The 24,949-nt window shown below is 42.5% G+C and overlaps 1 protein-coding gene across 1 annotated transcript in view; it reads right to left on the minus strand.

The window, feature by feature from the left end:
* Positions 1 to 24,949, minus strand: part of LHFPL2 (LHFPL tetraspan subfamily member 2) — a 184,236-nt gene that overhangs the window by 89,114 nt on the left and 70,173 nt on the right. The window contains exon 2 of the mRNA XM_060235860.1: positions 23,846 to 23,907. The gene's annotated coding sequence lies outside the window, so the exon portion shown is untranslated. The remainder of the gene's footprint in view (positions 1 to 23,845; positions 23,908 to 24,949) is intronic.

Here is a 24,949-nt window from a genome sequence, read left to right on the forward strand (position 1 = left end):
TTGTGGCAACTCTTTGGCTGGGAGTCGGAAGGCTTAACCTGGACAGTTAAGGAGGACACAGGGGAGGTCTTACCCCCCCCCCGGGTCTCCTGAGCTACTCGGGGTCCAGACAACATTGCTGCACTTTAATAAACTGCGCTTGAGACCACACTTTAAGAACACTTATGAGCAGCTGCACTAACAACTGGCACTTTAATATCTAGCACTCCTAACTATATCTCCTAAATCCCATCCTCACTGAGATGAATATTGTTTTATATTGCTGGCCGCTAATCAGATTGGATTAATTGTATTAGTTATTTAATTGGAGTATTATTTGATTGCTTAGCACTGATGAAATTTATTTATTTTTAGCTAATTAATTGATGGGTAGATGGAAATTGGGGGTTTTTATCAATAAAGAGCTATTGCTGAAATTAAATATTCTTAGCTATCAATTAGTGGGGAGTTTTAGGGTTGGGATTTTTAATTAATTAACTACTGATTAAATTACTAGTGAGCCAGTCAAATTTGGGATGATGAGTGAAGGGGGGGGGAGAAGTTGACATCTAACAGGGGGGTGAGGGAGGTTGTTTGTGTTAGCAAAGGCCATACCAGACGCTGGAGTGGATGCCCAACCTGGAGATTCCAGTACTCCTGGGGAAGGGAAGGTATGATGGTGGGAGCAGACAGTATTATAAGGGAAGGAGGCCAAGACAAAACAGTGCTCAGCCTCCTTCCAGCCTGCGTCCTATCCCGATGGTGACAGGTAGTGGGGCCAAGAGGAATAGCCCGCCTCCGTCATTGGTGTTATGCAATGCCAGGTCCATAAATAATAAGACCTTGACCCTTAGGGAGTTCCTGCTTAAGCAGGACATGGACCTGGCTTGCATGACCGAGACCTGGGTGAATAATGGGGAGATGGTAGTTCTTTCCCAGATGACACCCCCGGGGTACTCGGTCTTTCACCAATCACAGACTAGCAGGGGGGGAGGGGTGGCGCTATTCATATGGGAGGATTACTCTTTCCGGGCTCTCCCAGCCCCAACAATCAATGGCGTAGAGTGTGCCAGTCTGGTGTGGGATGTGGGGGAGGGTTTGGCGATCTGGCTGGTGTACCGTCCACCTAACGCACCAGCCAGCGCCTTACTATTCTTGATGGAGGCTGTGGCAGGCTGGGTGGTGGAACACTCAAGGCTAGTGATCCTGGGTGATTTCAACGTCCATGCCGATGAAGCGGCCTCCAATCAGACAATGGACCTAGTGTCTTCCATGGCGACACTGGAACTCTCCCAATTTGTTACTACTCCCACTCACTAGGCGGGGCACACGTTGGATTTGGTCTTTGCGGACAGGGTTTTGGCAGATGGTATTACTGCTGAGGCAGTGCCATGGTCGGACCATTTTGCCCTCAAGGCTTGTGTGAATGCTCCACTCCAACCCTGTATGGGCGGTGAGCCTATTTTGGCTCGCTCACGGAGCCTGATGGACCCTGAGCGGTTCCAGGAGGCCCTGCAGGATCCCTGGCGATTCCCTTGATGACTTGGTTGAGGCTTGGCATAGCCAACTATCCAGGGCCATCAACAAGATCGCACCTTGACGTCCTCTGTGCCCTCGTGTCAAGCTGGCTCCGTAGTATACCCCAAAGCTACGACAGCTGAAGCAAGGGCTCAGACGGCTAGAGAGGCAGTGCCGGCGGACCAGTGACAAAGCAACGAGAACATCTTATAGAACGTTTATGAGGTCCTATGAGATGGCAGTCATAGCCACAAAGAAGGACTACTTTGCGGCTAGGATTGCGTCTGCAAATTCATGCCTGGCTCAAATGTTTAGGATAATTGGGAATCTCACAACACTGCCTCAAGGCAGACCAAATGTTAGAGAATTAGAGATTGGCTGTGAGGCTTTTGAGAAGTTTTTTGCAGATAAAATCACGTCACTCCGCCACGACCTCCCTGCCACATTGGATACAGTGCAAGAACTCGAGGCTCTGTGCCTGTCTTCTGGTTCATTTCTGGATCACTTTGACACACTTAGCTTGGGGGAAGTTGACGGAATCCTCTCTACTGTAAGCCCAACAACTTGCGATTTGGACCCATGTCCCTCTTGGCTAATTAAATCTTGCCAGAGGGAACTTAGATATCCTATACGAGACATCGTAAATAAATCCCTATTAGAGGGACATTTTCCAACACCTCTTAAAGAGGCTATGGTCTGCCCTCTCTTGAAAAAGAATACAGCAGATCTGGCCAAATTGGCAAATTACAGGCCGGTCTCAAATTTACCATTTTTGGGTAAAATTATTGAAGGGCAGTAGCGTTACAGTTGCAGAGCTTTCTGGATGATGCTTCCATCTTAGATCCTCACCAGTCTGGCTTCCACCCGGGTCATGGGACGGAGACAGTGCTGGTCACTTTGGTGGATGATCTCCAGAGGCATCTGGATCGAGGTGGCGTGGCAGTGCTGACGCTGTTAGATCTGTCGGCTGCGTTTGATACGGTCGACCATCTGTTACTGACTTGCCACCTCGCCAACACAGGGATCCAGGGGTTGGTCTTACAGCAGCTTTCCTCCTTCCTTGATGGTCAGGGACAAAGGGTGGCAATTGGGGGAGAGATGTCCCAGAGGCACCCACTAGATTGTGGGGAGCTGCAAGGGGCAGTGCTCTCTCTGATGTTATTTAACATCTACATGCGCCCCCTTGCCCAGAGGTATGGGCTTGGGTGTCACCAACATGCGTATAACACCCAGCTCTATCTACTAATGGATGGTCGGCCTGACTGCATCCCAAAAAATCTGGACCTAGTGCTGCAAGCCGTGGCAGGTTGGCTCAAGCTGAGTAGGTTGAAGCTGAATCCAACGAAGACAGAGGTCCTTTGCTTGAGTCGTGGCACTCTAGGAAGAGAAATTCCCCTCCCAGTTTTCGACGGTGCGTCACTGATAGCGGTGCACAGGGTCAAAAGATTGGGGGTTCTACTGGAGCCTTCCTTGTTAATGGAGGCCCAGATAGCGGCCACTGCCAAATCTGCGTTCTTCCATTGTAGACAGGCGAGGCAGTTGGCTCCCTTCCTGGAGCATCATGACTTGGCAACAGTGATCCATGCAACATCACCTCGAGACTACATTACTGTAATGCCCTCTACATGGGGCTGCCTTTGTGCCAAACCTGGAAGCTGCAGCTGGTGCAGAATGCGGCGGCTAGGCTGTTACTAGGGCTTCCGAAGTGGGAGCACATACAGCCGGGGCTGCGCGAGCTGCACTGGCTGCCGGTTATATACCGGGTTCGTTACAAAGTGCTGGTCATTACCTTTAAATCCCTATATAGTCGAGGGCCTGCCTACCTTAGGGACCGTCTCTCCCCATAGGTGCCCCAGAGAGTACTGAGATCAGGGGGAAAGAACTGGTTGACAATCCCCAGGCCGAAAGAGGCCAAATTGAAAAGCATGTGTGAACAGGCCTTTTCGATCGTCGCTCCGCGCTGGTGGAATCAACTACCGGATGAAGTGCGGGCCCTGCAGAGTCTTGACCAATTCCGTAGGGCCTGCAAGACCACTCTTTTTAAAATGGTCTTCGCCTAAATGAAGGCTTAATGTAGACCTGCAGTAGATATAATCTACTATATCCATCTGCCACACCCACTGAGGAAAGTATCCGAGATGTAGCACCGCAAATGTTAATTTGAATTGCAAATGATGGTTTTAATTGTGTTGGTTTTATTTAAGAATTATGTATTGAACTGTATTGATGTTTTATATTGTAAATTTTAATTTTATATGTTGTAAGCTGCTCTCAGCCTGCTTCGGCAGGGAGGGCGGGATATAAATAAAATGTATTATTATTATTATTATTATTATTATTATTAAGGATAAAGACAATATGAAGCTATCTTATACTGAAGCAGACCATTGGTCCATTATAGTCATTAGTGTCTACTGTCTACTCAGACTGGCAGGAGCTCTCTGGGGTGTCAGGTAGAGATGTTCCCCATCACCTACTGCCAGAAACACTGGGGACTGACCCTGGCCTGCCAAGAAGATGATCTACCACTAGGCTGCAGCCCTTTTATCATTTGAGATATAATTGTATCCTAGTTTCTGTTATGCATATAAAAACCCAGCTCTATATAGAATGACTTCAATAATACCATGACATGCCCAGCAAGCAAACGTAGAAAAATATACCAAACCTCTACACCACGACCATGTCACCAACTATATAATATAGGCATGGCGAGGCCTTTTATACAACCATTCCAGGCAGATAGCAGCTAAGATAACTTAGTAGTTGTATGCCAATATCATTGAAGTATTCCAGTTTAACAGGGCTTGTGGACTGATGCCAATAAAGCTAGAATTATTTGATGCATTAAGTATTTGCAGTTCCCAGAATAAGATAAAACTGAGTGAATCACACAGAATCACTCCAGGTCAATTATGCCTGTATGGCTGCAAAACAAAAGTTTTAAAACTTTCTTGGTCTTAAAGGTGTCACTGGACTCAAGCTTTCTTTGAATCTGCCTGTATGCAAGTTGCTGAAAACAAAAACAAAACACACACACACAAATATTTCCAACAATGATACTCAATACAACACAGTACTAAATATTCAACCTGCAGTCTATGTAGTAAAATGGACTAGCTGAAAATCTCTGTCTCGCTTTTATACATGCACACACATTTTACAGCCAATTCTTAACCCTCTTGATTATGTCCTGAGTTTGACACCAGGAAAATAGCTTCCAAGGAGAAAATGAGGGGGGCAGTATATTGCCTCTAATTCCAGAATCTGTCAGAAAAGGGAATAGAAGCAATTCCCAAGAATGGAGAAAACACAGGCTAAAATGGAAATAACTATTGTAGTTTGAGCCTCAAATTTAAGTTTCAGGCAGGTAGCCATGCTGGTCTGTATTCCAACAGCCAGATATGAGCCCACCTTAGAGACCAACAAGATTTTTAGAGTGTAAACTTTTAAGAATCTGACGAAGGGAGTTTTGACTCTTGATAGCTTAGACCTAGAAAATCTTGCTGGTCTCTGAGGTGCTACTAATATTTAGCTCCTCTGATTTAACACAAGCACAGAAAAACAACACTCATCAAACAAATAGTGAGACTGGAACCTGCAGTAATAAGTTATTTCTAATCTTTCTAAAAATGAAGAATTAAAAGTTTACTGAATGGGGTCTCAGAGAGCTCCCCATTCCCTTGTTTTTATACATATTTTTATATCTGTCTTGCAAGTTTCTTATTTGCTTTGGAGACAGAGAAGAAATTTCCCCCCCATCCACTGGGCATTCTTATGAAGCAACTCTAAATGAAAAGTAATCCTTTTTTTCAATGCCTTCTCTGAAAAACATCTGCACTATATTGTACAATATTGTTGTTTTGGGGGTAAAATACAACTTCTTTGGGTCACTTCATATTTTGCAGCCATAATTCTAAACACAGTAGAATATGCTTTAAAATAGTGGAATAAAGGGTTTTACAGGAGCCTGATTCTATTCTGTATGATAGCCCAGGATTTCCACAGTTTCATATTAGAGACCTACTGTTTGCCTACTGAGACTATAACATCTGAATGCACTTGCATTTCTTTTTATTCCCTACCACATATATACTGAAGAAACATCTGCCTAAGAGCCATGGGTCAATCTTCTTCAAATTTTGCATAGTGTATACAAATATTTCAGTTTTTGTAGATCCATTACACATCCTGGAATATGTGCCCATTGAATGCTATAATAGGCAAATGATCTCTAAATAAATTAATATGAAGCTGTCTGGTGGCAAACATACACATAGGTAGTGAGCCTTCCAGGAATCTGAATGTCCTTTTCTGACAGTCTAAGACTGTTGAATTGTTTGCTCCTAAGTGCACGGAGCCCTGTAAGCTACAGTGCACGGAGTAGTAAGCTAAAGTACTGCAGTCCAAGCTCTGCTCATGACCTAAATTCAATCCCAGCAGAAGCTGGGTTCAGGTAGCCAACACAAGGTTGACTCAGCCTTCCATCCTTCTGAGGTCGGTAAAATGATTACCCAGTTTGCTGGGGGTAAAGTGTATATGACTGGGGAAGGCAATGGCAAACCACCCTGTAAAAAGTCTACCATGAAAACATTGTGATGCGACTTCACCCCAGAGTTGGAAATTACTGGTGCTTGCACAGGGGACTACCTTTACCTTTGTTTTTAGCTGCACGAAACTGAGGAGACCAATGTTTTATCTGTGAAGCAAGAGGCAGTGCCTTGACTGATTACATTCTGTCATTAATCATGGCAGCATTTGGCAGATCCAACCAAATGGAATTAAAGTTTGTTGTGAAGGGGCTCACTGTGAAGGGTATGCAGCAGAATCAATATGCCCACCAGTGTTGCTTCTCTTGAGCTCCTCCATCAAAGATAAATGGTTATAAATACTAGGCTGGGTGACCAGGACAGGGGTTGATGACAACTCTTAAACCGAAGGCTTCTGTATTGCATACACCAATATTCATGCATACATTCTTACATACACAACACATGCAATGACTGCTACATTGCTATTCACACTTACAAAGTACATGAAGCCACCTGGTTTGATAGGTTTTATGATATAAGCATATTTTTTCCTCATTCTCCAAAATGTCAATATATTTCTCTTCCACTAGCCATGGAGGGCTAGAAAGCTATGTGAACATCAAAAGCTCTGACTACTGGAAAATTTAGAAAACAATGGAAAACTGTGTAGCACAATAATAGTATGTAAATAAGGAACAATTATGAGAACAATTTCTATATCCAACCTCTGGTATAGTATAATAAAGAAAATATTGGGTGCTGGCAACTGAGAAGCAATTCCAACTACAAAGTGTTTGCACTATGTCTACAGAATTAATATAGACTGGCGCTTCCATAGCCAATACATATTCATGACTGTAATCGTTGCAGGTGGAGCTTAAAAGTTGAAGAAGGTATCTTCACCGAAACTGGTTCTGAGTTTCTTGTTTTGGCTGCAGCATCATTTCCTTTATTATTCTTCAAATTTGTGATCCACTCCAGGACAATTTTGCAATAGTATTTGGACTGTGCACTGATATTGTTTATGGACATTAATGTTATGGACAGTGCCTGTTTGTTAGCCACATTTATTTTCTTTATTATAATATACCGGAGGTTGAATACAGAAATTGTGTCATAATTGTTCCTTATTGACATACTATTATTGTGCTACACAGTTTTCCATTGTTTACTAATAATTTCAAATTGTGGTTCTTGCTTGGTTTTACTGGAAAATTTAGTCACCTTTGTGGTTCTGGCAGGCATTGCCTAATGTTTCCTTCACAGTTGTAACAGCAAGAAACATTTAAAAACCCCAAATTTCTCAGGAAACCAAATTGACATCCAATTCTGCTACCCTGACCCCTTTGCTTATATAAAACATAAGAGAATACTTATCCATGTGCCCTTTGTATGTGGGAAGCTTCAATAAAGATCTACCCTGCTCAAAACAGAACTTCATGACAGAGAATCAAGCTGACTTCTGATGACTCCTAGTGAGGCTCAAAGGCAAAAGGAATGTTCAGAGGTGGCTTGCCACCTCTGCCTCTGCATCACAACCCTGGTATTCCTTGGAGGTTGCCCTTCCAAATACTAGCCAGGGCTGACCTTGCTTAGCTTCCGAGATCTAACAATATTAGGCTTGCCTGGGCAATCCAGACCAGGGTGCTTTTCTTTTCTTTTTTTAATTTACCACATCTCTTCAAAATGCTATTAAAAAGGCACAACTGGAAACAACTCCCTGACTGAGGGGAAACCTGACTAAGTATTCTGGTCACCAACCTCTGTGCTAGTTCTGCTATGTGGGACATAACTGTCTCATGCATATTCCCAAGTGCTACAGTTTTTCCGAGAGTGCCACACAGAATTTTTAGCTTCTCACATGGGAACCCCACGTATCTTTTCAAATGTTTTGGGATAGCAGGAGAAGCTGCATCTTCTCTTTCCTGTATCAGCTCTCCTTTCATAAGATCAGTATCTTACAGTACAATCCTAAAGAGAATTACTTCAGTCTAAGCCCATTAAAGTGTAACTCTCTTTAGGATTGCACCGTTAGACTGACAGGGTCTCTTGACATGAAAGAATTCCTTGTTGCACACAAGCACACTTATTTTTTTCAAGCTGACTACAGTTACAACTCAGCTTTGCTGATAAAACTGGTATCTTTCTCCTGCAGGTCTTTCAGTAATAGTCTTGTGGTTATGTGGACTCACATGCTTATTCGAACGTATTTCCTTTTGCAGCCACTTGCACTATGACTGCTTAATGCATACACCAGTTTTTTTCTTCCTCCAGTTCAAAACTCACAACTTTTGCTTTCATAATGTCCCAATGATATGAACTAGTTTTTGCTAGTCTAACACAGTCTTCAGATCTACTTTACCTGGATCTTACTGATCAAAAAGAAAATAGTTCCCCCCACCTGGATAGCCCGGATCTCAGAAGCTAAGCAGGGCCGGCTCTGGCAAGTACTTGGATTGGAGACCTCCTTGGAATACCGAGATGGGAAGCAAGGGCAGGCTTATTCATCCACCTCCTGAACATCTTCCAGGTGCCCAGTGGGGGCCAGTCATCAGAGGTCACCATGACTTCCAGGTGCGCACACACACAAAATATAACCCCACCCCCACCCCAGAAAAAGTTCCCTACAGACAGGCTTTCAAAGTTTTGGCATAGCAGAGCCTCAGTTGGAAACATCTGTTGGCAAGTTTCAAAAGTGGGCAGTAAATCCATGCTCATGGAGGGCAAACAAAACCAGTCTGCTAGGGAAAATTGTCTGATGTTGATTAGGTTAACAGTGAAGCCATGTACTTAAAAAAGAACTAAATATACTAACTCCACCTGGAAAGTTCTTTATCTGCTTTTTAGATTATTCCCACTCACTAATGTTTCTCAGGGGTTCCTGTGGAAACAGTCAGATGCTTGAAAAACAACAGCTCAGTTTAACATACAGATGTTTTGAAAGTTGTTGAAAAGAGAGTTCCCCTCTCATATCTCTTCATAAACAAGATTTTATAGTGAATTATTCTCTAAATTCTATGTTAGAGGTTATCAGAATAAGTACTGAAAATAGAACTGTCAGTATTGTAATGACTTTATATAAGCTGATGGTGTTGTGCTAACAGAAATGGAAACTGTGCAGAAAAGGGCAAGTGAAATTATTAAGAGGTTGAAGCATCCATGGGGAAACAAACTAGAGCCTTTGGAGTTTTTTAATTTAGCAAAAAATATGACTAAAAGGAATGATGACAGAAGTTCATAACATTATGCACGTTGTGGATAAAGTTCAGAGAAAGACATTTTCCTCCTGCAGTCTGATTTCTAGATATCGGGTGGCCACTCAGTGAAGCTGACAGTAGTAGATTCAGGGCAGGCAAAACAAATTCATTTTCCATATAATGTGTAATTAACATTTAGACCTTGGTGCCAAAAGATGCAATGGCCACATATCTTTAAAAGGGATTTATGCAAAAATCTGGAGAACACATCTTTCAGTGGATAGTTGCCAGGGCTTTTTTTTTGTAGCAGGAACTCCTTTGCATATTAGGCCACACCCCCTGATCTAGACAATCTTCTTGGAGTTTACAGTGGGCCCTGTACTAAGAGCCCTATAAGCCCTTGGAAGATTGGTTCCTCGGGGGGGGGGTGTCTAATATGCAAGGGAGTTCCTTCTACAAAAAAAGTCCTGATAGTTGCAATGATCTTCCACATTCAAAGGCAGAATATCTTTGTAAATCAGTTGCTGAAGAACTATCAACAAGGAGGATTGTTATTTTCATGTCTTGCTTGTGGAGTTCCCAGAAACATCTGGTTGGTTACCAGCAGAAGCAGGAAGTTAGGCTAGTTCAGTTCTTGCTTATTAGTAACTGCTCTTCTTTAATCTAACATTTTAAAATCTAACATTAGTTAAGAAGACCAATACATCATTTGTCTTCAGTTATGTCATTTCAATTACAAAATCGCCTGTCCAAAGAAGTATGATAAGATTAGTGAACCATTTATTCATATGACATCCGTTGGCATAAAGTCAAAGATTAATCCCATAAAGCATTGCTACACTTCCCAGTAACAATTTATCAAATAGTTACAATATAGGTAAGCAAATTGCTAAAGTAAAACTAAACCCATCACTTAAAGGAATAAACCATATTAAACTATGGCCTTACTGTGAAACCATTTATGGAAATGAAATAATCTTTACTCAGATTGTGCTTTTAACATTTTTACGTCTGTAACTGTAAATATCTACTCTATTTTTACTTTATGAGCCTACTAGCAGTAAAGCCAATTATAGGAAGAAATACAATGGGCCCTAGAAAAAATATTTGGGAGGGGGGTGATGAATGTGTAGGTGGCAGGAAGGAAGGAAGATAGACAAACAGAATGAGAGAGAGAATATGGTAGGGAAAAAATGGGGAGAAAAGAGTAAGAGAAAGGCCCTTTCTCCATTCAACTTTTCTCCAGATCTACTGAGCACTGAATTCACCTGCTACAAACTCACATAATTCAAAATGTTTCTACATTTAAAAATATGCTCCTCACTTTTTGCAGAATTTTACTTCTATATTTGAAAAGAAGAAAGCCCCAGGCAAGAATTCCTATTCCTTCCCCCACAGCAGTGCATACATTGCTGCCATGCGCCATCTCTTTCACCTGTCTGGGACCCAACACTTGAGGGCTGCCTTCCTTTGCCACCACCTCATTCACCTGCCCAGGACCCTGGCAGGCCCAGTGCTAGGGCCTCAGGTATCCCAGGCTGACACCAGTCCTTTGCCCCCCACCTGTGCCTGCCCTGCTGTGGAAGGAGGGGCGGGCAAGCTCTGGCTGAGCTAGGCCTGCGCAGTGCACTCTCAGAGGTGCAGAAGTGCTCTCCGAGTTGTGCTTGGAGAAGCCGCACTGATGTCCCACCTGGCTGCGTTCACTTGAAGGCAAGAGCAGCAATGCAGGGCACATTCTCCTCTGAGTTGGGCCTCCCTTGTGAGGGAAGCCTGTCTCAGTGAATCTGCCCCAATGCCCCACCCGGATGTCTTCACCTTGAAAGCAAGAGCAGCTATTCAGGGTGCATTCTACTCTGTTGGGCCTCCCTTGCTAGGGAAACCCAGGGCAGAGAAACTGCACCAACACCCTGCCCAGCTGCCTTCGCCTTGAAGGCAAGAGCAACCAGACGAGATGTATTCTCCTCTGAACTGGGCTTTTCTTGTGAGGGAAGCCCTGCTTGGAGGAGAGCACATGTCAACGCACCTCTGAGCAGTGCACCTAGTGACTTCCTGAATCAGTGCTCTCGCAAGTGAATGATGGACAGGGTTTTGGGAAGGAGTTTTAAAACTCGGAGGGAAAGTTCTACTATTACGACAATGATGACTTGAGGTTTATACCCTGCCCTTCTCTCTGAATCAGAGACTCAGAGTGGCTCACAATCTCCTTTATCTTTTCTCCCCACAACAGACACCCTGTGAGGTGGGTGGGGCTGAGAGACAACTTTCAAGGACAACTCCTGTGATAAGCTATGGGCTAACCCAAGGCCATTCCAGCAGCTGTAAGTGGAGGAGTGGGGAATCAAACCCCGTTGGCCCAGATAAGAGTCCTCCCAGTTAACCACTTTACCAAACTGGCACCAAACTTAGATCTGCATGTTCAGGAAAACTCCTGTTCCAAAGTACTCTTGAAAACTGCAGGGCAACTCCAGGAGGAAAGCACTTTCGTGGCCCATTAAAAAAAAAATGAATGTAGAAGACTTAAGAAAATGCAAACCAAGACAGAAGTGACAGAGTTATGCAATGTAGACGATTACTTTTAAATATGCACAAAGATAGGATTTTCTGCCAAGAGTAGAAACAGCCAAAGAGAAATGGAAAGAAGGCAGGAAGGCAGGCAGGCAGGCAGGCAGGCAGGCAGGCAGGAAGGAAGGAAGGAAGGAAGGAAGGAAGGAAGGAAGGAAGGAAGGAAGGAAGGAAGGAAGGAAGGAAGGAAGGCAGAGGCTGCAATCACACACGTTAAATAATGCAGTTTCAAAGCACTTTCTATCTGGATTTTGCCAGTTCACACAGTAAAATCCAGCTGGAAAGTGCATTGGAAGTGGATTGAAAGTAAGGTTGCCAATCCCCAGGTGGGGGAAGTGGATCCCCCAGTTTGGAGGCCCTCCCCCCGCTTCAGGGTCATTAGAAAGCAGGGGGGGGGGGGGAAATGTCTGCTGGGTACTTCCTCATTTCCTATGGAGACCAATTCCCATATAATGGATAATTGATCTGTGGGTGTCTGGGGCTCTATGGGAGTTGTTTTTTTGAGGTAGAGCCACTAAATTTGCAGCATGGCATCTGGTGCCTCTCAAAAAACTATTCAAATTTCAAAAAGATTCGACCAGGGGGTCCAATTCTCTGAACCCCCCAAAAGGTGCCCCTATCTTTCATTATTTCCAGTGGAGGAAAGGCATATAAAAAGTGTGTGGTCCCTTTAAATGTGATGGCCAGAACTCCCTTAGCATTTCAATTATGCTTGTCACACCCTTGCTCCACCTCGATGCCTCCTGGCTCCACCACCAAATCTCCTGGTTCCACGCCCAAAGTCCTCAAATATTTCTTGAATTGGACCTGACAACACTAATTGAAAGTGCATTATTTAGTGTGTGTGATTGCAGGCAGAATGAAATAAAAAGACAGAAAGACAGAGATACAGAGAAAGAATGAGAGAAAGAAAAGAAGGGAGGTAGAAAAATAAGGGAAGAGTGAGAGCAGGGGTCATTTTGTAGAAGAAGAGATGTCAGAGCTCATTAGCACAACTCATTTGCATAGCTCTTTTCATATGCCACACACCCCTGACATCTCCTGAAGGTGTACTAAATTGTATCAGCTCAGCATCTTCTTTAAAATTCTTCTTAAATTATAGTTGTCACCTTACTCACCATCATACTTTTAAAATTACTTTCTCCATGTGGCCACAGTGGCATGATGAAGATTTCCATCTGTCTCCTTTATATGTTTTGGTTATTTCCCCATTTTTTGTGGGGAAAAATATTAGAAAGTTTGTCAAATCTTAGAGTTCAGCAAAATTATTATAGGGGTTTTGAACAATGGAGCCCAGAAGCAAGTTTTTTTTTTAGGGGGTGGTGGTGTTAGGTTCTGGAACTCCACTCCTGTGAGCTCCGGTCCAAAATGAGACATGTGAGAGAAATAAAAAGGAGAAGAAAGATAGACAGAATGCAAGAAAAAGATAAAGACAGAGAAAGAATGAGAGGAATGAATGTAGTGAAAGTTATTTTAAAGTTTGGGAGAAAGGAATAAAATAAAAGGGAAGGAAGTCAGGGAGACAGAAAAATGACAGGAGGACAGGCAAGCAGGCAGGCAGGCAGGCAGCCATTAGAAGTCTGCCTTTCACCCCCTCCCACTTGCAGGTGGGGTAGGAGCGAAAGGGATCCTTCAAAGCAAGCAGCCCACTGTAGCTTAATTTGAACAGAAAGAGTGAAGACTATTTCCACATGGAAAGGGGGCTTCAGTATAGAGAGTCTATTTCTCTGGTGCTGAACTCCCCCCCCCCCCCCCCCGTTGTGATGGAACATTCCTTTTCTGTCCATTGATGATATTTAACTGTTTTCTGTCAGAGTTTGCTTCAGTGTATATAATTATTAAATGATGTTCAATGTTATTTAAGCAAGTATGTCTACCACATGATATTAGTTCACACTGGATTCAACCACAGACTGTGCTGTAAATGAAGAGGTGAAATATTGCCCCATAAGAAGGAGTTTCTGGCATATTTATAAATTGAATATATATACCTCACCTCCTGAACAGTAGGGGGTGGTACTGGGAGAGTGCAACTTTGGTGGGGAGTGTTAGTTGGAAGCAGCAAAACAGTGGCAGCATTGTTTGCAGGTGGGGTGGGGTGGGGGAAGAGATGGACTCAGGAGAGGCAGTAGTAATCAGTAAGGCTCCAGGAGAACTTCTCAGCAGATAACTGTCTCACTAAGGTCAGTGGCCTTCTGATGAGGTTCTGGCCTGATAGGGCCAGCAGTAGGTGGGTCACAGAGAGGCTACCCAATGACAGGTGACAGACAATACTTGGTGCAGTACAGTCCCAGTGACTGCAACGAATCAGGATGCTGGAAATTGCCACCACGTCTTTCGTTTCATGACTAAAACTGCCATTCTGCTCAGTAAATTACAATAAGCTACCTCTGCTTCACAATAGCCAGTTGAAACACAAAGTTACTCTTAAATACATGAAAAATGCAAACTTAAAATTCAACCTGTCCAGTTATTTTTAGGGCTCAACCAGACATGCCAACAAATGGAGCTCCCAGCAAGTACACAGGATAAAGCATACAGGAATCCAATTTGTTCGGGGACTAGGGATGCCAGCCTTCAGGTGGGACCTGGGGATCTTCCAGAATTACAGCTTATCTTCAAACCATGAAGATAATTTTCCCTGGAGAAAACAGATACTTTGGAGGATGGACTCTATGGTGGTGTACCCCACTGAGGTCCCAGTCCTCCCTGGGCTCCATCCTAAGATTTCCAGTAGTCTCCCAACTTGGATCTGGCAAGTTCATCCCCTGCCAGTGGTCAGGGGCTGTTAAGCTGGGGCTGTTCACACTAGGAAAACACTGGGAGGTTGAAACCAGGACTGTTCACACTGGGAAAACAGGACAAAGAAGCAAGGTTTCACCCTCCACTCCTGCTTCCTCATGTTCCAAACTGAGCCAGTGGTCAGGGGCTGTTAAGCCGGGGCTGTTCACACTAGGAAAATACTGGGAGGTTGAAATCAGGACTGTTCACACTGGGAAAACAGGACAAAGAAGCAAGGTTTCACCCTCCACTCCTGCTTCCTCATGTTCCAAACCGACCATGTGCCAACTGTATAAAGATCCAGGTGGCTAGTCGTGTTGGTCTGAAGCAGCAGAACAACGTTGGAGTTCAGTAGTACCTTTAAGACCAGCCAAGTTTTATTCAGAATGTAAGCTTTCATACGCATACATACTGCATCAGACAAAGGAACACCATTCCTTCATCTGATAAAGTACACATGCATACGAAAGCTTATATTCTGAATAAAAATTGGTTGGTCTTAAAGGGGCTACTGGACTCCAACTTTGTTCAACCGTATAAATTAAAGGGTAGAAACTCCTTTCACCAAACTGCTAGCATCATAATTGGTCTGGAGGATAAAAGGAGATTGAGGAAGAATCGCACTGCTACAGCACCAACCCCAAATCAGACTTTTCCCTGCAGCCACTGTGGGTGGACCTGCCTGTCCCGCATTGGTCTTGTCAGCCACCAGCGAGCCTGCAGCAAACGTGGACTGCTGCACCCTTCTTAAATCTTCGTTCGCGAAGCTAAGCTGAGAGAGAGCATCATAATTGAGTTGTCCACTAGGTACATTCCCATTTTCCAAATAACTAAAACAGATAATATTTTCTGGTAGCTGTATCCAGTAAACACTGTTCCCACTTATCCCTATGTGGCCTCTGGGGCATATCTTGAACATTACTTTTTTTTTTTTTAAAGTACAGTAGAGCAGAACTGTCTACTGTACAAGTGTATGCTTATTTTCATCTCCGAATTTTGGAGTGCATGTGTTCCTGAGCTCTGAGATGTTATTGTTAAAAGCTTTGCTCAGTAGTAGTTTTACAAAAATAAAAGACTAAGGATGATTCATCATAATTTGATGGAAGATTAATATTTAATAACACTGATTGTGAAGTTCCTAAGAAAAACACTAGTGTTGTATGGAGCCCAAACATATTACTTTTCTTACAAGCAACTTTACAGTGTCCTTTCTTTACTGCAGAACCTTGTTAAACAAAATGAATAAAAATTGATATTTTAAATATTACTTCTTCTCAGTTCAAGTTTAAATCAATAGTTTCTTGGATAATTTACTAAAAGGAAAAACTGCACTTTTGAAAGAATTACAACAGATAGAGAAAATGTATTGCTGTTGTCCACTTCTATTCTCAGATGACCTGACTATAAATGCAGCTGGTATGCTTTATAAGGGCGGAGGTATTATAGTTTGTCTTGATTTGCTGTGGGCCAGCTGAACAAATGGCACTCTGGCTGCTCTCCACATAAACATTTCCACCTGGCCCCACTGGAGCAGGGAGGGGGGTGGTGGAGGAAATGATGTAATTTCCAAAGCTCTAGCAGAGTCAAAGCCAGGCAAAACCCATCAATCAGATCCCAGCAAGCCCATACACAAGCTCTCTCAAATTACCACTTCACACCAAGAACCTGCTGAAAATGTCCCCTTTTAACATCTGCTAATCAGATTGCTTCTTGGGAGCCTGTGACAATTAAACCTGTTATTGGAGGGAGCAATGTGGAAAGAAAGGGGGATGTCACATGTCTACAGCTGGCCATTTAATGAAACAGATGGATTGTCTCTGAAGCAATGACTCTCTTTGAAATCCAATTATTAAACAGTGGGGATGAGGCCTAAATGAAGTAGCTAAAAAGCATGAACTGTGCCACTGACTAATCAGCAGCTCCCACAGCATCTGGAACAAGGAAGAACTGGAAACTCTTCTCACTATAATCAAGAGAAAGCAAGCTGGGACCCCATGAAGAAGTAAGAAAGGGTTGAAGATAAGCAATTAAGAAATTCCCACCACAGAATTTTAGTGCAACAGCAGGAGTCTTCTAGATGACTAGCTTCTTGCTTAACTAGTAGGCTAATATTACAGCAGTCACCTTGACTGCTGAAACTTGGGGCTGGTTGAGCATCCAGTCCTTAGGCTAAGAAATGCAATGCTGGGAAAGTAGACAGAAGGAATATGTTCCATTGAGTCTCCTGGACCTCTTGGAAGCTTTCAGTAACAATCATGGCATCCTTCAGGAGATGCTGACTGGGTTGACAGTGGGGAACAAAATGATTTCATTGCTCTATTTTTACTTAGTTGATAAATTCCAGTAGATGGTGTGGGGTAGAGCTGCCAGGTCTGACTCAGGAAATATCTGGGGACTTTGGGGGTGGGGCCAGGAGCAAGGTTGTGACAAGCACAACTGAACTCTGAAGGGAGTTTTGGCTATCACATTTTAAGGGGCCATACTCCATGGAAATAATGAAAGATGGGGGCATCTTCCTTTGGGGCTCATAGAATTGGACCCCCAGTCCAATCTTTTTGAAACTTGGGGGGATTTTTAAAGAGAAGTTTCAGATGTTGTGCTGAAAATTTGGTGCCTCTACCTCAAAACACAGCCCCCAAGAGCCTCAGATACCCACAGTTCAATTCTCCATTATATCTTATGGGGCCCAGTTCTTCATAGGGTATAATAGAGTGCCCAGCAAACATTTCCCCCCCACACTTTCTGATAACCCTGAAGTGAGGGAAGGGCCTACAAACTAAGGAATCCCCTGCCCCCAAATGGGGATCGGCAACCTGTGGGGGGACATCTACTTGGCCCCATTGGATCTAATCTACGGAGTCCCACAGACATTCATCATACTGTTTAATGTCCACATAAAACTACTAAGAGAGGTTACCCACAGTTTGGAATGAGGTGCAACCAATAAACAGATGACATTCTGCTGAGTCAGGTGAGTCTAGGAAAATACTGAACAGATGCCTGAGAAATATAATTAAATGGCTGAAGACCACTAAACCAAAGTCCAGCCAAGACTGAAGTACTATAGGTCAATGACAAAACTCCTTGAGAACTGTGGGGTCAACCTTCCTGGAGGCAATTGCACTCCCATGAAGAAGAAGTTTCATATATTGCGGGTACTGTTGGATTGTAGCCTAGGGTTGGAGGCACAGATCTCCATCATGACCCACAGTACCTTTCATTACGCAGTTTGTTGCAGAAAATAAAGTGGAGGCTTGTGGCATCTTAAAGTCTTTTTATTCTAGCATACAGTTTCATGAACTAGAGTCATATGCATAACTTCCAGGATACTATGCACCAGGGCTTTTTTGTAGATAAAGTCGAGCAGGGACTCATTTGCATATTAGTCTACACCCCCTGACACCAAGCCAGCCAGAACTGCATTCCTGTATGTTGTGTAAGCCAAAATGTCCTCAAAACGAGGATGGGGAATTGTCAGGTGGGCACCTGGCTTAATAAGGATCTTTTACCTGTATATACAGGATTCCACGTCCAGAAATTAATGCTTAAAATGTTAGGGACTCTAATTAAGTAAAACAATTAAAATTTATTCCAGAAAAATATAGGCTTACATACAAGATGAAATACTCATGAAATCATCCATACAGTCCTAAGAAAAATAGAGAGAGAGATAGAGACAACACATGGGTAGACAAACAGGGTGATAATTACCGATCGTAGTCTTCAAGGAAGGCTCCAATGGCGACGAAAGAGGACAGGGGAAATGGGACCCTCAACTGACCAAGAATCGGGGATGGATCTAGACAGCGGAGATAGGGTACTGCTAGATTCACACCTGAGTGGAGCTGGGTCAGAGGTTAAATAGACTACCTTGGACACTCTGGGGATGGGAGGTACGAGGGAGGAAAAAGGGGAGGTACTGCAGTGACCATAAGGGCTGGACTTCTGCAGTAGCCAATAGCAAGTTGATTGATGGTACCTAATTGGGTACCAATAACTGACCAATGAACAAGCTTGGGCCCGGGTTACCTGATTGGCTGTACAGGTAACCATGGGCCAAGGGGGAGGCTCCAGGATGACAGTTGGGGAGAAGAATAGGAGAAATTACTGGGTGGAGGGGTGCTTAGGATTAAACTTATCTAAAAAGGTGACAATAGATGGCCAAATTATTGCCTAGGTAACACCCGGTTTGCACAAAGGAACATGGCTCTGGCTGAAGATGGTCTTCCTCTTCTTCAGTCTTCTCTTGGCACTAGTCTTTATCTTGAGTTCCATTGGACAAAGGCTTAGGCAGTCTGGCAGGGTCCACGCCTGGATAAGCTTGATGGCCCCATGGGTGGGTAACATCTGCTGCGTACGTGTGCCTCCCGCTGTGCTGAAATGGAGTCTTGGCACTGCTGGAAGAGAGCTGGTATTAGCCTCCCAAAGTGGATTCTATGGTCAAGGCTGAAAACCGCATGGCCTGGATAGCTCCTAACGGCGCACTTTCTTCCGCTCCAAGATAGAGATGGCATTTGCCCAAAGCAACTAGAAACCATCTGTTCTCCTTGCTGGCACTCTTCCAGGGACACGGAGCGCTGCTTTAGCATTGTGGCTGTTAGTACTCATAAGTCCTTTCCAGTCTGGTAGGCAAACCCACGTCCTTCTGGCAGATGTGTGAGAGCTCTGTCTCCAGGCACTCTGGCAACCAGACGGGTAACTACGATGTCCTGGAAATTAGGGGCATTTCCTTACAGTTGCTGCTCAAAAAAATCCCTGCTATGCACTGTACACCTTATTCCCTCTTCTGAAGAAGTGTGCTTTTAGCACACGAAAGCTTACATTCTGAATAAAACTTTGTTGGTCTTAAAGGTGCAACTTAATTCCTGTTTTGTTCAACTGCTATGCGCTGTAAGTGATTCAAGAAGGCCATTTCCTTGTTTCCCCTTCTCTCTTTAATTTTTAACTGATGCTCCTGGGTAAAAAAATGAACACATTCAGTGAATGTCAGTCTGATGGGTGATTTTCTCCTATAAGTGTTTAATTCAAAAGGTGTGTTTTGGTTTTCATATACATGCCAGGAGTATTTTAATGCCTTAAGGAGAGAGCCACATGTAACAACTCCACTGTATTGGTTCACAAAGACTGCCACTTTAGCAACTGCAATGCAAGCAGAAACTTGTACAAAATTAACATTTAAGATAGGATTAACCTTCCCAAACACTGACCTTGGATCAGTCATAACTTTTTCAGAGCTGTTCTGCTCAAGAGCAGTTCTGGGAGAGCTCCCTCAGTCCCACCCAACTCACAGGGTGTCTGTTGTGGGAAGGGGGAGAGAAAGGAGATTGTAAGCACTCAAGACTCCTTTGGGTAGTGAAGGATGGGGTTATAAATTTAATCTCTTCTCTTTATTCTTCTCTTAAAGTGAGCACCTTCACTGCTCACTGAAATAAAAATAACTGATTTAAATGCAGTGTCTTGCAGAAAGGCAAACCAACAGTTGTCATCAGAGGACAGACTTGAGAGAAAGCTACTGAAAGTAAATTTCTTGAACATTTCTGATTAACAAAATGTTGTCTCAGCAGTTGTGTCTCTGACACTCCATCCCCACTATAGTCTTCAACTGCCACATTGATAATGTCTTTGACAGCCTCAGGACATGACCTGAAATGGATCCAATCTCCAGGTAGAAAAATGTTTAACTTGATCTGGAAAACTAGTTTGATTTCAGTAGATGCTTTCAGCTTCCAAGCACAGAATTTCCTTTTGCTCTTCCCAGCACTGACTTTTCCAAATAAACAAGCAAGCAGAAATGCTGGGGGGAAAATTATTCCTATCTTGGTAAGGAATGCTTAATCTTTCAAGATTATTAGATGGCAGTTTAATTTCCAAAGGCATCATTTTCCTAGACTCATATAACTGCTATGAAAATAATGATCCGCTGTTTTTCTAAGACACAGGTTTTTAAAGTACCTGGTAAACAGACAACATATAGGATATAGGATAAGACGAACTTCCAAAAAGACCCCACATTGTTTAGCAGTCATTAATAAGAGATCCAATGTGCTTGTTAAGGTACTAAGTGGGCGCAAAATTCTATATTCCCTACACATGAGGACACATTTATGTTGCATGTAGCTCAAAACTGTTATTGCATGCTATAAGACATGCCCAAATGGAAAAAAAACAGAACACCACTAGTGGTCACATACAGCTCTCAGCTAAAATTGGTTCAAGGCATCCTTAACTACAACCAATGCTGGACAATGATACTGCTTTCACACACATAGGGAAGCAAAACTTCCCTTACATAAGGATGGCCTCCTAGCTTTAAACAACTTCTCACCTACAACAATGCCCTTCCTAACAGGGACACACTCTGAGACTGGGGCCTGCAACAAACCAAGATGCCAACTTTATCCCCATATTGTCTCTGAGAACACAATCACTGGATCTAACAACAGTAGTCATATAATCTCCATTCAGTTGTTCATCTCCCAACATGATATATGCCATCTAATGTCAGCAATGTCCTTTCAATCTCTGCATCAGACAAACAGATCAGTCCCTATGCCAAAGAATAAATGGACATCAATCTGACATTAAAAACCATAACACTCAAAAACCAGTAGGAGAACATTGTAATCTTCCAGGTGATTCAGCTGTTGACCTAAGAATGGCAGTCCTCATACAAAGAAGTTTCAAGGGAAGATTACAATATGAGATTGCTGAACTTGAGTCTATGCACAAGGTCAGAATAATAGTCACACACACACCCAGAGCTGAATAGGATTCTTATTTCAGTACATATGCTAATTTTTTTTTTTGCTGCCAAGCATTTCCCCTTGTGTTCTAATTAAGCTGATTACAATGTTCATTGTACCTCTGTATCTTAAGTCCTTCCTTTGCAATACTCCTCCTCCCACCTTCTGACTGGGATATAAGGAGTCAGAGATCTCCCGTCTGACTGCCATCCAATGAAGGAAGCATGGACTTTCAAAAGCTTATGGCCTTAAAATCTTGTTGGTTGCTAAGGTGCTAATGGCCTCATATCTAGATGTTCTACTATAAAACAACATAGTTGCCCTCTGAAACTATCAAAATATTATAAAGTGTTGTCCTACATATTCACACAGTATTTTATAAAAAGCACAAAGTGAAGTAACAACCATCTATTAGTTATCTGAGCTCCTCAAAAAAGTTATTATTACAATTCAGTAGAATAGATGCAGTTTTCAAGTACATTGCACAAGCAATGGACATATGAGTGTTTCCCATCTCCCACCACCAGAAATCACTTTAAAAAGGGGATGGGGGCTATGATCCGAAAAACCATGGCAGTTGCTTGAACCCAACAGTGAAGGGACATTACTTTAATCTGTCATATGGAGATTAAAACCTCTTTAGCAGAGTTAAAGCACATTAAGCTCTACATCACAGTGCTACTTGGTGACTGAGTACTCCCTTAACACATTTATTATTATTTATTATATTTATAAATTGCCCAATCCCTGCATTCTTTGCTACTGCATTCTTTGCAACGCATAGTCCTCAATCTTTAAGAGAAAGATTGAGGCTTATTCATTTGATCCAGGTTCTAAGTAAAGCCTTGTATTTCCCAGTCAATAAACAGTCAATTTATTTTAAAAAATAGTATAACTTTAGATATGATCAAAACGTTATTAAACAGAGACAGAGAACACTGGTATACCCCATAGAACTCATCCTACATACATCATTCCTATTCTACTGAAAGATTTTAAGAAAAAACTTTACATTTCAAAGCGAGATGCAGTCAAGCCTTTCATGTCAAACATATATGAACTGCACAGAATACACAATTAATAGTACATTTTTCTCTCATGGCCAAAATCATTTACAACATGCAAAAGAATGCATCAGTTCAGAGCTAGTTTCCTGTCAGCAGAAATGCTGAAGACCACTGATGTACAACAATCAAAACTTATTATCAGAACATCATATATAAATTTCACACAATCTCAAGGGTATAATACAGTAGTATATTATTTCCATGGACACTTGAATCAACAGTGTACTCCCAAACGGATTAAATAACCAGCCAGGATTTGCCACTGAATCATCACCCAAGCCATCTGCATGATTCTGGCTACATGATGCTGAGAGTGTTTTTGTCTCCCCCCCTCCCCAGCTGCACTGATTTATTGTGGATAACTAAGCAGTAATTTTCTGCTGGATGCAAGATGCTGATCTCATCTCACATGACCATATCTTGAAATATGCTCTTGGGAATAGGGTGCTTGAAGTATTACAGCCATAAAAGATTGGTTGAAGGCCAATGATGAGATCAACGCTGTTGTGTGCTACTCAGATCAGTTCTTTCCAAATATCAATCCATTTATTCTTGAAGCATGAGATGAGTATTTTTCTAAATGTTTGAACAACAGCAAGCATAAACATAGGAAATCAGAAAATTCCTTCACTACAAATAAAACAGATAAAGAAAAGGCAAAGCAAGTAAAGTTAAAATTTAAAAAAATGTTAAAATAAAAATTGTTAAAATAAAAAAAATCACCTGACTTACACAAAAATGGAAAGCATGCTGAATGAAATCAATGCAATTTACTTCCAGATTAATTATGTTTAGAAGTGGAGTGTTAATTTTTCTTGCTTCATTTTTCAAACACAAATATTGCCCAAACATATACTTTTATAAAAATTATGTAAGATTATCTGATTTTGCTAATTTCTGGGGAAAATCAGACTAGAATCTGGGAGATTCAAGTTCAAATTCTCATTCTGTCATGAAAGCTTGCTAGGTGACCTTGGAGTAGTTAATCTCTTTCAGTCTAATCTACCTCAAAGGGTTGTTGTCAGGATAAAATGGAGGGGAGAAAAATTATGTAAGCTTCTTTGGGTCTCCACTGGGGAGTAAGGGAATGTAAATGAAGTAAATAAATAATAAATATAGCTAAAGACTGGGGGCAGATAAAAGAGACTGGTTGGTGAATGGGAAAGAGAGAAGAAAGCAGGGAAAGGGAAAGGATGTGGAAGATGCCAGGAGGAGAGAATGAGGAAATAATGCAGAGAAGAGGATACATGTGGAAATAAAACGATCCCCTCCACCAGTCCTTCGAGGTTTCCCAGTTGTACCCTCAGATTTCCAAAAACAAGGGTTTTTTTTGTCTAGCAGCATTCATGTCATAAACTGATATTCTGATGTTTTAGCATAACTCTTTAGCACTAAAGAAGCTGGTCCCTCATAAATTAAGCTCAGAGTTATGTAGTGTGTGAAAAACAGCCTACATTTTTACTCACCTATTTGCAAATAGGGATATTGCTCTCTGGGCAAATCTAGGCACTTCTTGAAGAGGATACACCTGGAGAAATAATTTAAGTGCAGTGTAAGAAACAGGTATAGTAAGCAAAAGAACCTCACAATTTGTTAAAACAGGAATAGTCAAATGTTACAGTCCAGCCTATGGAACTGTAAACATTTTATTCGCACATCATGAATATGTGATATTTAATTTTATTCGCACATCATGAATACATCAATGAAAACAAACTTTTCACAGCATGTGTGGAATATGAACTTTTCACAGCATGCGTGTAAGTCCAGATTAAGCCTTGGTTATTCTCTTAGAAGTACTTGAACTTTGTAAGATTTTCCAAAAAGCCTATGGTTGTGTTTCTCCAACTGGGCTCTGGTGGCCTTGATGGGCCGCAAATCCTTTGTCAGGACTGAGGATAAATATTTCTTATGCCATCCCATTGTGTGAAAACAGACAGATTTCTAAGAATGGATGCAGGGACTCTCCAACTCAAGGGAAAAGGATAGAATCTATTTCCCCCTCTTTTGAAGGGTGGGACTCCCATGCAGCTCTGCTGCCCACAGTAATCTATTTTCCAGATTACCTCAGACTTCTAGTCAGATAACTGTGGTGACCGATTGCTGGGAAGCTCAGCCCTTAGAATTCTAAGTGGTTCAGCAGCACTAAGGGGGTATAATCCTAATGCAGTACAGTTGCAGTATAAACTAAATTGTTTTAATTCTAGCTTGGGGGGGGGGGCGGCGGTAAATGCTGCTTAGTCCTAACCAGCAAGGATCTTGTTGCCTCTGATGTAAATTCCGTTTTAATCAGAGCTATAACAAGGGGAAAGCAAGTGAGGCACTTTCTCAGGTGCACAAAGCTGAGAAGCATATGAAAAAATGTAAAATATGCATCTACAGTCTCAAACCACCATGCCATTAGTAAAAAGACACATTTCTATACATTCAAATTCAAATCAACCAAGCAGAGACGGCTAGCCTAGTAGGGCATGCTCAGTTCCTTGCTGCTTGCCTCCTTTACAGGAAAAGTAAAATGTCTTTCTGGACCTCAGTCAAGCTCTTCCCTAAGCTCAACCCAAAACTACAGA

This window comes from Heteronotia binoei, chromosome 4, assembly GCF_032191835.1.
Source record: "Heteronotia binoei isolate CCM8104 ecotype False Entrance Well chromosome 4, APGP_CSIRO_Hbin_v1, whole genome shotgun sequence".
Classification (NCBI taxonomy): domain Eukaryota; kingdom Metazoa; phylum Chordata; class Lepidosauria; order Squamata; family Gekkonidae; genus Heteronotia; species Heteronotia binoei.